The following is a 14,204-nucleotide window of genomic DNA, read 5'->3' as shown; positions in this document are numbered from 1 at the left end:
ATACCCGGATCCAGCACGCAGATCCTACTTGCAGCAACTGGCAAGGTTCTGGCAGCCACTGCAGATGCCACTGCAGACCACCCTTCCTCCACGCAGGCTCACAGTCACCGCACCACCGACCAGCACACCCTTCAGCCACACACGTTCGCTGAGCAATTTAACACGCCCTTCAGCCACACATGTTTGCTGAGCAATTTCAGACGCCCTTCAGCCACACACGTTTGCTGAGCAATTTCAGCCTTCAGTTGTGCGTTCTGACAGCAACAGACGCAGGCAGCAACCCTTCACGCCCTTCAGCCTTCACGCAGGCAGCAAAGATCTACACAGGCAGACGCAGGCAGCAACCCTTCACGCCCTTCAGCCTTCACGCAGGCAGCAATGATCTACACAGGCATTCTGACAGCAACAGCAACCCTTCACGCCTTTCAGCCTTCACGCAGCAGCAGACTTCGCTCGGCTCCGATACCACTTGTTGTGCAGAGAAAGAAAGAATCAAGAACAGAGAGAGAAGACCAAGTAATAGAAACTGAAATGAATCTGTTTTATTCGATGATGATTTCATTACATGGTATTCAATATAACCTATGAACAGCTACCGTTACATATAACTAAACTAACCGTAACTAAAAACTAAATCGGTTACAAAAATGTTTGACCAAGTTCGTTGTCAAACCAACAGCACATTCTGATGTGTTAACATTTGCTGCCAGAGAATTGATCAATGAAGCCCATCCTAGCCTGTACAAGGCTATTAAAGTTGGGGAGTATGTAACTAGCTATAAAAGCCAAGATTTTCATGGAAAGGGCCCTGTTGATGCTCTTCTTATAGACCAGGCAAAGGAACCCAATGTCTAATCATTCAATTACATTTCCATAAGATGTGTATAAGATTTGTATACTATGTTGTAAGTTTTGAATGGAAAGTATAATTATAAAATAGTTTGGTTTGTGAATTTTCAGTTTTTAAATTCTACAGAAAAAAGGAAAGAAATTTACTAATTGTATATTCAAGTTTATTTCCATATATATATATATATATATATATATATATATATATATATATATATATATATATATAACATTGAAAATTTATATAATAAATTTTTATTATGAACAATATATCAATAAAATGTACTCTTTTAATGTGTATGGTGAAATATTTTTTTATAACCTAAATTGAAATATTCTATATAAACACAATTTAATTTATAGAGAAAATGTTTTTTCACTCAAATCTGGTAAGACAATTTCAAACATACATTTCCAATAGTAACTAAAATAATAAGATTTTATTGTAATTATTTACAGGTAGATGAGGAATATCCGACCATAGAAAAAAATAGCAAATGAAATTTAAGTGGAAGCAAGATGGACAACAACATAATTTTATGATAACCCGGATTTATGATGGACAACAAATCACTATCTATTAACCTAAGAAGCAAAAGGTGGTGAGGGAACTGGACAGAAGAGATGATTTTTTGGAAGGTTGTGTTGAGTAGTTCTTACATAGTTAATAAATTGGTGAACAACCGTGGAAGAACAACAATAGAACCAAGTGCAAAAGTTTTTAGGGAAATGAGAGGATTCACAAGTGTTCAATATGGTCATTGAGGCATAATATTTTAATGGTGGAAGGAAAGATTACCAATAATAAGAGGATAATTTGAAAAAAACACAGATAAAAAGTTTCTTTATATATAGTATTTGTTTCTCAAATTTAGGAGAAAAGAGACATTTTTTTGCGGTTATCTTTTCTTTGGATAGAATTTCCTCTCTTGATATTTGATTCTTCAATCCATAAAAGCAGTTGGATCTCTATTTCAGGTGACTTAGATTTAGGCTTTTGTAAAACTTTTCATACTTTTTGTTTTTTTTTTGTTTTTTTTACTTTTCAATGATTTTGTTTGTTGAAGGACCTCTAATTAACACCAATATAGTGTAAAAATAGTATAACTATTAATATGATAAAGGATTATTAATTAAACAAGGGCATATGAGGTAATTAATTCTGTATTGTCTAACTATTAATTTTTTTAGAGATTTTGGTAGCAATTTTTTTTTGGGGTCAGATCTTCAATTTTGTGGTGAGTTTTTGATTGCATATATGAATTCAGTAAGTTGAAAGGGAACTCAATTTTAAGGAGTTCACAACTCAAACTTGTGATTTCATCTTGATTTTGGGCAATTTTGATCCAAAAATGCACCAAAAAAAACTCTCCAAAGAGTCTAATAGGTAAACTAACTGAAGTGTTTTTGGAAATAATGTTTAAAGTGGATGTCTAACGATCCCATGTTAAGGAGATTTTGGTTGGAATCCAACAAATGATTTTTTGTTAAATTAGTTATTTTGTAATTTAAAATCTATTTTTAAATATTTCAATGGGTTCTGTACTTTGAAAAATTTAGATATTAGAATTGTGTAGAGTTTATAGATTAAGCTTATAATTCTAACAAATTCTTGGTGAATTTTACGCAAATTTGATCAGAAAATATGAAAAACAAAAACCTCCAAAAACATGTAACAATTAAACTATAACATTTAAAATTATATTATTTTCTTATTTTAAATATAAACTTGTGAATTTAAAAAATAAAATAAATTTAATTATTTCAAATAGCAATTTTAAATTGGTTTCATCACCATACTTACCAAAATAATAATAATAATAAAATTATTTTTACTTAATATTTAGAAAAACAAATTCAAAAAAATGTTTATTACTTCTGTTCATATCCCAACTCCATTAAAAAGCGCTCTTTGATTTGTGGCAAAGATCTTTCAAAAGTATTTAATTTGGATTTTAAAAAAAAGATCTTCGAAAATATTTAATTTGGATTTTAAAAAATAGGTTATGGGTTAGATTTTTTTGGTTGACTATTAAAAATATTTAATTTATTTTTATTTTTATTTTTTGGTCATGGATTATGTTTTTTGGTTTACTATTAAATAATGATGAAACCATAAAACTTAGGTAAATGATTTCCAAATTATTTCCATACCCGTGAATATATGTAAATCTAAAAAACCTAAATATAATACAACAATTATTATTTCAAATCAAAGTATAATTCTTCTAATTCAAAAAATTTATTTGAACAATTTTATTAGTCTCTTTTTACAGATTTTGGGGCAATTACTAATAGCACATCATACCTTATCCTCCACACAAGTCAACCAGACACAGGTGCAGTCTGCTTTGAATTAGATTCAAATTCAAATCTAATACAGGTTAACCACGAGTGATGGCTTCCTCAGCATGGATGGAGATAGTTGTATTTCTAATAGTGTTGTATTCATTCTCTATTTGTATTTTATTGTTGGGTGCTATTGTTCTCTCAGCTTGCAGCATATATACATCGCAAGTTAGCAAGAATGTACTTCTTTGTTATTGCTTTATATGAGGATCATAACCATTATGAATTAATGTTCTCTCAACTCTCAACATATATACATCTCAGATGAGCAAGAATACACTTCTTTGTTACTATTGTATATGAGGCTCATAACCATTATAAATTAAGGCAAGGAAAGTGTGCTACTTTTAACACAACATATATTATTAAACACCAACATTATGTGTCTATCAATGAACTCATAACCAAAATGAGATCAAAGCATTGTAGGAGAACATTGCAATATGATCCACATGAAGGGAGAATCAGACAAGAAAAAAAAAACTTGTTTAAAAACAATTTGATTTCAAGTTGATAACCTTTCATATATAATGCAAATTTCATTATATATTTTGAAACGAAAAATTATATTATGTCAAACTGTAAGAGGCATATGTTCTTAAATAAAAAACCACATTAACACGAACAAAACAACCATGATAACTAACAATCTTACACATGTAGGATATCTATACAACGAACAAAACAATCATGATAACTAACAATCTTACACATGTAGGATATCTATACAACTAGTGTTCACCAATTCTCGTAAACAGTGATACTTACGATGATATTACACCAAGTAAATGATCCCATAAACGCCCAAATGATCATTACCAATTGTAATATGGTGTATTGCAAATCATTAAATAATCATGGTCAGTTGTATTATGGTATATTGAAAATCATTTTAATTTGTGAGTAAAGTGCTCAATCCTTATTACAAAATGGGACTAGATTTATGTCATTAAACTTAGAAATCCCTCTCATCTATATTTTAGTAATTCACAAAACTAAACAATTCCTTCTCATCTATATTTAAGTAATTCATAAAACCAAAAAATCCATCCAAACCATGCATTATTGGGTCATCAAGTTGTTCAATGAGCAAAGCATTATTGGGTCATCAAGTTGTTCAATGAGAAAAGTGTAATATCCTAATTCTTTGTGATGTCCCTCTATATAGCACTTCATTTTTTGATTATTAGCTTAACATTTTTATTTAACACATAGGAAAAAGTCCATGATCATAAATTTGGAATGCTTTATATCATAATGCACACATTCAATTGTCCCACCATGTTATATTTGCTATCATGCTAAACTGTAAAATTGTAAACCTTCAATGATGAGAGCTTAATATTTATTGATATATTGTGCCCACCTCTCCTTGATATCTCCTTCATAGCATAGGGACGGTATCCTAGGCAAAATTATTGTTTGATATGGTGGGGCAGAATTTTAGAACAAATCCCTAGGCAAAATTGTTGTCCGATGTGGTGGGGTAGAATTTTAGACCCAATTTTTCTCGAAAAAAGTTGTGAGTTCAATCATATATTGTGGTAATAGTGTAGGATGTATGGTCATTAAATTTGATTCTTTTCACTCCAAATCTTAGGACAATAATTTTATACAATAATACAATACATACATGGTGATTGATTAGTTTTATATATGTTTTCTCTCCACCCTAAGTAAATATAATCTTCTCATACCTCAAACAACTAAGCTGACTTAAAAAGTAATTTATTTGTCTTAAATCTAAATTAAAAAATATACAACCTAAACATTTACCTACATTGTTGATAATAAAGATGCAAAAAAATTAAGTTGTATTTAAAGAAAAATGGTGTCTAAAAAGCATAGAACTCCAAACATCAACTCTCTTTGCTCCTTGTATTATATACAATCTGTTGGAAATAATTTTTCAAAAAAAACCTAACAAATTTTTATTTATTATCAATTATTGATTATAAATAGAAATAAATTGCTTCAAAAATACATAGCTATAAATATTGATTTAATTCAACTAAAAAAATATATATTTTAACAAACTACCAATTAAAATCAATAATAATAAAGCCCCAATGGTTAACTCAATTAGTTGAGTTCCCATTACTTTTAACAAATTATTAATTAAAACCAATAATAGTAATCCCCAAGGGATAACTCAATTAGTTTAGTTCCAATCATTAAAGAACCTTGCTAATGAGAGGCCACCAGGTCAATTCTCCTTGACACCCTTATAGTTAGGCTTTCTAATAAGTTGATAATATGAATTTACCTGGATATTTCTTCAAAAAAAAAAAAAAAAAAAAATCAATAATAGTAATTTAACAAAAATATAAGTAAAGCCAAAAATATTTTTCTTTCACTACCCTTTCTTGGATTATTTATCAACAATCAAGTAAATTGAAGATTGTACTTTAAAAAATAACATCATGGGAAATAACCCAAATTGGTATAGCAATAATTTAAATGTTGAAAAAAATATTAGTTCATTTACTCATTGCTTTAATTTGCAACATTGTGCTCATGATGTCACGTATAACTATAATAATACATCATACCTCATGCATATATAATATCATCCACGACTGCCCATATTCATAGAAATAAGGTTTTAAATCAAATTTAAATTTGATTCAAAGTCATTCACACAAGTTAAGCAGACATGGTGCAGTCTTCCTTGAATTAGATTCAAAGTCATACACACAAGTCAACTTTGAATTAGATTCAAATTCAAATCTAATATTTGTTAACCATTTGTTTCTAGGTAGTTTAATTAGATTATTTTTGTTTAAAATTATGAAAATTCCCGTTAGATTTTCATAAAATCTAAATTATTGTTAAATTACAAAGTGCTGAATCCATTTTCAGCATCAAAAACATAATTCAAACATTATTAATGTAAAACTTTTTAAAAAAAATTTAATCAAAATTCCAATCATTTTTAACCATCCAAACAATTCTTAAAAAAAAACATTTCCCTTTTTTCCGTCCATTAATAAAATCTACTTTGCCTAGTAGGGCTCGCTTATATCCCAACTTTATATGAGTATTTTGCTTAATATAAAACTAAAAGAACGGAAAAAAAATAAATACGCACGGCTAATTTTTGCCACCTGAATATCACCAAATTCCACATGGATTTCGCTTGTAATCATAGAAATGCCATTGAATCCGACATACATCATTAAATGGAGGCCATAGATCGTGGGTGAGATGCAACGACATGGCTCATGGAATCCAGACATGGGGAATTGTTTAAAAATTGGATAAACAACTTAACTGACGCAAATTAAGATTTCAGTTAAAATTTGAAGCATCAAAAATATTAAAAACAACTCCTTTTATAACCAATATTAAAAATTGCAGCAATAGAACCAGAGTTAATTCGCTGGTCATGCAAAAGTTAAATTTAAACAAATACTTATGAGTCATGCAATCGCTGGACGTTAAATTTAAGTCATGCAATACTTAAATTCACATTTTGGATAAAAAAGAAAAACCCTGCGAGATCAGTTTGCTGACGGAACAGCTGGCTGTATCATGCAACAGCTTCGGCTTGTGTTCTCTGGGAAGCTATGCAAAACTGAGAATGGGCAGAATCCCACCAGAATATGACAACATCGCCTTCCCTCGAATTCTTTCTTGCCACGTAATCCGTCCAACCCTCAATCAACACAAAAGATCCGCTGCTTCTCCATCGCCTGAACGTCAGTCCAATTCTTGGCCCTCCAATATTTCCATTGCCATCACCATCAACTATCGAAATCCTGCATCCGTTGCCTTCAGTGATATCTAGCTTTTGCAATGAAGTGAAGAATTCCAGACATATCTGGGCTGAATGAGTTGGAATAATTAAGCGGCTGAACCTTCTATTTGCATCACTGGCAGTCAAAGCTTTTGAAAAACCTGTCGTCCATGATATCAACGTTTGGCATGCTAGCATCTCACTAGAATCCATATCAACGTTTGGTGCACAAACTCTACAGAGCTGCCTCTGATATCACTGATATCAACGTTTGGTGCACAAGATCTACACAGCTGCCTCTGATAAAGATAAAGGATTGTCTCTCTCAATCCTAAATTATAGAAGCTATAGGCAAAGAGCATCCGGGTAGTCTAATTTATAGGACAAATGACATTTTTCAGATTTTTTTAGTAAATTTTAACTAAAATTTATTTCTTATTTTATTTTGAACAAATCTTTTAATAAGTAAAATTTAATATATTTAAAAATATAGTTCAAATAACAAAAATTACAATTTTACTCTACTTTTATTACTATAACTAATAAAAAACTTTAAATCAACCATATTTTAAAGTCGAGTTCCCAATCTACTACTGACCCACTCCTGCAAAGTCTTCCGACAAACGCGCAAAACATACAGTCAGGAGAGTTTTTGAACACCAGGTCCTTCCATTGAAGCGCTCCGACAAACTTAAATTTCAGCGCAAAACATAGAGTTAGGAGATCAGTTTCCTGACGATGCATCATGCAACCGCTTCGGCCTTCCATCAAATTCTTGCTCGCCACGTAGTCCTCCCAACCCTCGATCTGTTGTGCATTGGCTACTAAGTGGCATGCTCAACGCTACCTTTGTCCACTTGAAATATTCCAGTAAGACTTTTGAAATGCTGCAGACTTCGCATAAAAATTAATAGATTCAGGAGTATGTATGATATTTTATTTACACCATTGTGTTTTGTGTTTTGCTTAGTGTTTTTCCAGATATTTTATCGGATAGGAAATAAGTTTAAATTTATAAAATTAAAAAAAATAGATTAAAAATGATAAATATATATGTATATATTTTCGAATTCGTAAAAAAAATTATAACTTTAAGGCATTTCTAGATGTCAACTCACTCTTTGATTTTGTGCCCTATTCATGTTTCATTTTTGGATAGTCTCACCATAAAAAGAGTTTGTTAGGCACCCAAATCTATGGCTATTTGAAAATTTAGCAACCTCTAAAGAATTTATTGTCAAATTGCCATAAACTACTAAAAATTGAGAAGATTTCTACTTGAGAAGTACCATTGTAGATAAAGAATAAAAAGATCTAAATATGAAAACTAAAGAATCTTTTAAGAAAATTAGAACTAGTTAGCAATTGCACCCAACGCTGCGAAGGAATGCCGAAATCTAGTAATGTGGAAAGCAATATTCAAGCGAAATATATGGATAATGAAATATAATCAAAGTTTGGGTTTCTATATATTTTCTAAAGAATGTAGCGCAAGTTTAAATTTAAGAAGAAAATGTGCACTAACATAAATGTCCCAGAACAATGGTAATCCTTGCAGGGAGAAGGTACATAATAAAGGAGTTCAATTTCTGTGGGGTTTTTTTAAAAGGCATGAAATAAATTCTGAACATAAATGAAAATGCATAAGGGTTGGGAGGAGGTGTTCAATGTTGTTGAAAGTGTCTATTTTAATAAAAAGGCTGAAAAATAAATGATGGCATTTGATGTTGGTGGAGATGTCTATGATGGATTCTAGCTCGCTTGAAAGGAGGAAAAAGTCCTTTGTTGTTGCAGCCAAGAGTTTAGTTTCAATATCAATGAAAGCATTGACATTTTCTAGATGGCTAATATGCTCATGCAATTCAATATAGAGTCCATAAAAGTGATCACATTCAGGAAGGTACCATTGCATTTCATGCAATGCCATATGTTTTCAGATTGTTGGACAACCTTTTCCAATATATTTAATCCCATCAATGTGGAGGGGCCATGCAAGGAAATAAATATCTTCCATGTTAATTTTTGTTGTAGTAGAACATATGACAATCCATTGAGATTCCTTGGAGGAGGACATCACAACAAGTTTATGGATTATGTTTGGTTTGAGGGGCCTCCTAGAAACGCCTGTGTATTTTTTTTACTCAGTGAAGGTAAGGATGCATGCGAACCTCTTTCCAGAAACCTTTGTTGAAATTGATGTATTTTGACAATACATGGGTTTATAAGAAGGAAAGTTGAGGGGGTAGTTCCAATAGTCCTTGCATTTAACTCAAAGAGATGATCCCCTTTGATTAGAAGGAAAGAGTGAATTTTGAGGTGTTAAGGTCAGAAATTCCATCCCCTTAAGGATGCCATTGATGCCCCATAAGGTGAGATCGATGATGCAACCTAACATGTCATATAAGGCGAGATTTTTTTTGCGATTTTGTAAGCCATAATGTTGGCATATGATGGATGTAGGAGAAGTTGATCTAATAACACCAACAATGTCAACAATTGAGTTGATAGTTGCAATGTTGAATGAACTTATCGGCGTGAAATGAAAGTAATGGGAAGGAATCCACTAATCATAATGTATGAACTAAGGCACAGTTAATGTAGACAAAAGGAGGATTTCAAATGAGCTATTTAGATGATTGTAGTTGGGACTATGATTGCAAATAGTAACCTTCTTCTTCATTGGTTGCTTACTTAGTGATGGAAATTTTCCATTGCAACATTTGGCTATACCTGGAGTAAGATGACATATGGAAAATTACACAAGTAAATAACTAAATGACCACAAAATTTATACAATTCCTTAATTAATTCTTTGAGCATTGAGGGAATTGTTGGTTTATTATGTTGTGATGAGGAGTAGGGAAAAATGTGAAGACAAAATGGATTAGTTTTCACATTGTTTCTTTCACCAGTCGAGTCAACACATCTCAAAGGAAAACTTCAAATAGCTAGAAAAAAATTGACCAGGCAGGGATTACCTAGGGGAGGTTTGGGGTTTCGATGGCATTGGGAGGGCCTCATGTCACTTTTCAGGGTACTTGCAAGAGTATAAGAGAATCATGCCTGTGAGGATTATGGGAGTGAATCTCGATTCAAATGATAAGCTAACTCTTTGGATATGGTGTGTGAGAGTGCTTTGAAACTGCCTTCTTCACGCATTATTGGAAAAGTTTATATTGACTAGGTGAGAGTTATTGGTAGTGAGGTTGATGACTTGCACTATTCAAAGTGCCAAGAGTTGCAAACCCTAGTCACCAACATGGTTAAATTTGTTCTTTACTAGTTTTAAGAATTAAGTTCATTGTGCTCTTAGCCATTTTGATCGACATTATTCTAAGGGTTTTTCCTTCAAGGGCCATTTACTCAATTTTTTAACCTTTACCTTCGATATTGACTCTAGATAGTGAGTGTCATCTTTCCATGCTCATAGATTTCCTCATGCCAATAAACCAATAACCTCACACATGCATAGCAATGGTCCCCATGTGTATTAGACTTTTGTAAACCAAACTAACATAATGAATAACAAGATTCAAGATGCATTAATGCTTGGACTTCTCTTTGCAGTAATGTGTAAACCAATATTTATAATCCCTATGTCCATATGTCATTAAACACCTATCCTAGTACATTCAAGGGCACATCGTATTTTTCTCACCTCTAGAAAAATTTCTATTATTTATTTAACTATTTCAATTTAATAAATAATGGTGATGATGATGGCATTACTCTCTATTGAGGTCAACTTTGGTTTATCATACCTTAATAAAAATGTCAAAATTTAATTGGTTTGCTTAAAATGTTACTTCTATACTAAAAATGATTGGATAGAGGCTCTACTACACTTCCATAATTTCATTGAGTTAACAAGTTAGGAGTTGTTAAACTCTTTATCATGCCCATCTAGCATAATTTAGAGGGGAAACCTCTCGAGATCCTATAATTTGCAGATGAAAATGTATTCCGACTGCCTTCCCCTTCCAACCCTGAAATTCACATCAATTTCATTTTGATATTGCTTTGGCTTCCAAAATTCACTTCGAACGAAATGTTAAAATAGGAAAATAAATATCTGGAATAATATTTGGGTTCTTTCTTATTTCCTTTTTTTTTTTATTCTTCTTTGTGTTTGGCTTTTGAAAATTAGGTAATCTGGTAGATTGGTTTGATAATGTTATTTTTTTGGACTTTCTGATTTTGTAATTTGGCTGAAAATTTTGAGGTGAAATCTTATTTTGTGTTATTTAAACTGGTTTTTGGCAGTATATATGGATTTAGTACCATGAGAAAACCTAAAACACTTGGATTGTGTAGGTGTTACCTATGAAATTTATAATTTTAATAAATTTCTGCAGGATTTTAGAGAAATTAGTTAAAAAAACCCACCATTTAGACTCACTTAAAACAACTTGGCACTTAAATCACGGAAGTGTGAAATTTATGAGGTGAGAAAAAAGACTCTTGAACTTGTCAGGTCCGTCGTAACCCATGTTGCGTTGGGCACGTCGCTGGGTTGGTTTACATTATTACAATAACATGACTTATCAATACTCCATTCCCAACAAGCATAACTCATTTCATGTGATACTCATTCCATGTTATACTTATCGCAAGCAACAACTAACGACCAACTTCTAGGGAAGATCAGTGGTATCTGTGGAAGAAAGTTGTTGTTGGAAGTCATTGAGGAAAGCGGTGGTGGAGACATAATCGCAAAACTTGAACATGGACGAGTCTTTAAGGAATTGTGCTAGGCATGTGATGAACAAGCCCGACAATGTCTACCAACATTCCTTGTCATTATTTGATATCAATTGACTGCAAGAAGAGGCATCCCATGGAGGTTTGTGGGAGTAATCATAATCCATTAGACATGAGGCAACATATGTGTTCACAATCGTGAACAATTGTAGCAATAGTGCCCAACTAATCTTCATGTTTTTCACTTTTCCTATGCAAGACAAAAGGCATGCAGAAAAATATGTTGATCAGGTGGTTGTTCATGGCTCTTTACTTCTCTCATACCATTATTGCTATAGTGATTCACTTGATTCGGTGCACTTGATTTATGGAAGTCAAGTAAGAGAAGGTAGCTAAGCCTTGGGGTGATTTGGTTGAAAAATTTAGTATGGTAGATATATGGAAGTTAGAGAATAGAAGGCGATTGTCCTTTCAACATTTATTTGGTTCAGTCTATGCCAAAGTTAATGTTCTTGGGTATATATGGTGATTCAGGCCTCAATGCAACGAAAATAATGTCACTCAGTTTATCTTGATGCCAAGTGAAAGCATAAGGAGATGTCAATGAATCCCACATCATTAAGTCTATTAACAGAAAAAAACTATTTGTAGTGGCTAGATTTGAAGGCCAAATCATTATCTTTTTTACATATGTTCCATAATTACCATTTTTTGCATTTCCTATAGAAAATTGAAATTTGAGATATGTCCATGGAACTTGTCTTTTGTTTAGGAAATAACAAAAATCATTAGTTGAGTGGATGTGTGGTTTAAATACCCTCAAGGATAAGAATTAGTAGGAATCATCCAATGTTTTACATTCAAAAATAATTTATGGAGATGACCATGGGAGTTCATAATTGAAAGCGAGATCATTTTGAAGGAAGACTATTTCCAAGCCAAGAGGGGTTTGATTATTTTCGAAGTCTTCCTCATGCTCTAAATGATATGTTTTGCTAAAATTTAACGCTTGAGTGAGTAACCTATAATTTTGGAGATAAATTCCTTACCAAACATATTTTCCTCATAATAGCCATCAGCTTAATCAAAAAAAAAAAAAAAACACCTTGTAGGCTTCATTTCCTTTCACCACTTAATATATGCACTTAACATAGATATCTTGAGCTTAAACTTAGATTTTATAAGAATACCTATTCCACCAAACTTTTAATATAAATCCAAGTTGTCCCAATCAAACCTAATTTGTTAATCATATTTGACCTAGGGAAAGTATCAAACAAAATTCTCAAGGAAATTATAGTTTACAATATGATGGGGAAACAAAAGGGACGAAGAGCACATATGGGCCACTACCCATAATTTGGTGTGTAATTGGAATTTTGGCTACCCTAGTTACAGGTTTGGTGATATATTTATTAATCTCATTATCGCTCACTAGATAACCACTTCTTTAAAGGACCTCTAAAGAGGCTTGAAAAAAAACGAATACCCAACAATTTTGAAATGTAGCCTAGTTGAATCTAAGTCCATTGCTAGGATGAGAACCACTCAAGCATATGGTGCTAGCTCTCCTTGTAGCACTTACGTCTTAGCCCACTAGATGTTAGGGTTATAGGTACTACAAACACATTCAAATATTCCGTGGTATGATTCCAATATTATTTATTATTTATAACAGTTAGAAAATAATTATTATCAAAATGCTAATTCACTAGCTAGCCAACATATGACATAGGGGAAGTTATCCCTCAAATATATTTGAAGTTTAATTTGAGGCTAAGAAGATGCCATAGTGCCCATAAATACAAAAAAAGAACAATGTTGACCCTAATTGGAAGTCATTCTTAATGGCTTTGAAAAATCCAATATCCTCTACTTTATAACTATTAATTGATAGAAAATGTGAGGCACCCACAAATAGGGTTTCCACACTAATGAGAAAGGAAGGCCCAAATCCCAAGTCTTTGAGAATATCCAAAATGAAAAAACACTTAATTTAGTCATATACCTTTCCAAATTTGAACTTGATGGACAATGTATCTACACTAGAAGTCTAAGTCCATTCTATAAGTTTCCAAATAGAAATGTTGTTTTTCAATCTTTCCTTAAGTAGAAATGTGAATTTAAATTACACTTTTATATATTTTAACATAAATAATTTTTTTTTATTAAAAAACAATTTTACTAAGATGAAATTGTTTAAACAAATACAAAACCTTAATTCAAAGGAATAAATGGGACAAGGGAAAATTGATAGGTTTTGTAGGTTATTAATATGCAATTGACACGACGAAAAGAGGATGAACAAATTTTAAAGTATGGGAATTGTCCAAAATGTATCACGTATGAACGATGTGATGAGTCTGTGTAACATGTATTATTTCAAGGAAGTTCATTCATGGTGTTGGAAGTTGAAGAGAAGTTGGTGTGTGATGTCCAGAAGATTTTTTAAATAAATTGATTATGTTTTAGTTAAATATATTAAAAAGATGATATTTATAGAGATTTTTTTGTTTTGATATTTTTAATTTATTCTTTATCTACAATAATATTTTTTTAGTATAAA

This window comes from Pinus tabuliformis, chromosome 2_2, assembly GCF_031772625.1.
Source record: "Pinus tabuliformis cultivar Carrire ecotype Pingquan chromosome 2_2, CPIR1, whole genome shotgun sequence".
In the NCBI taxonomy this organism is placed as follows: domain Eukaryota; kingdom Viridiplantae; phylum Streptophyta; class Pinopsida; order Pinales; family Pinaceae; genus Pinus; species Pinus tabuliformis.
This window is presented reverse-complemented; position numbering follows the sequence as displayed.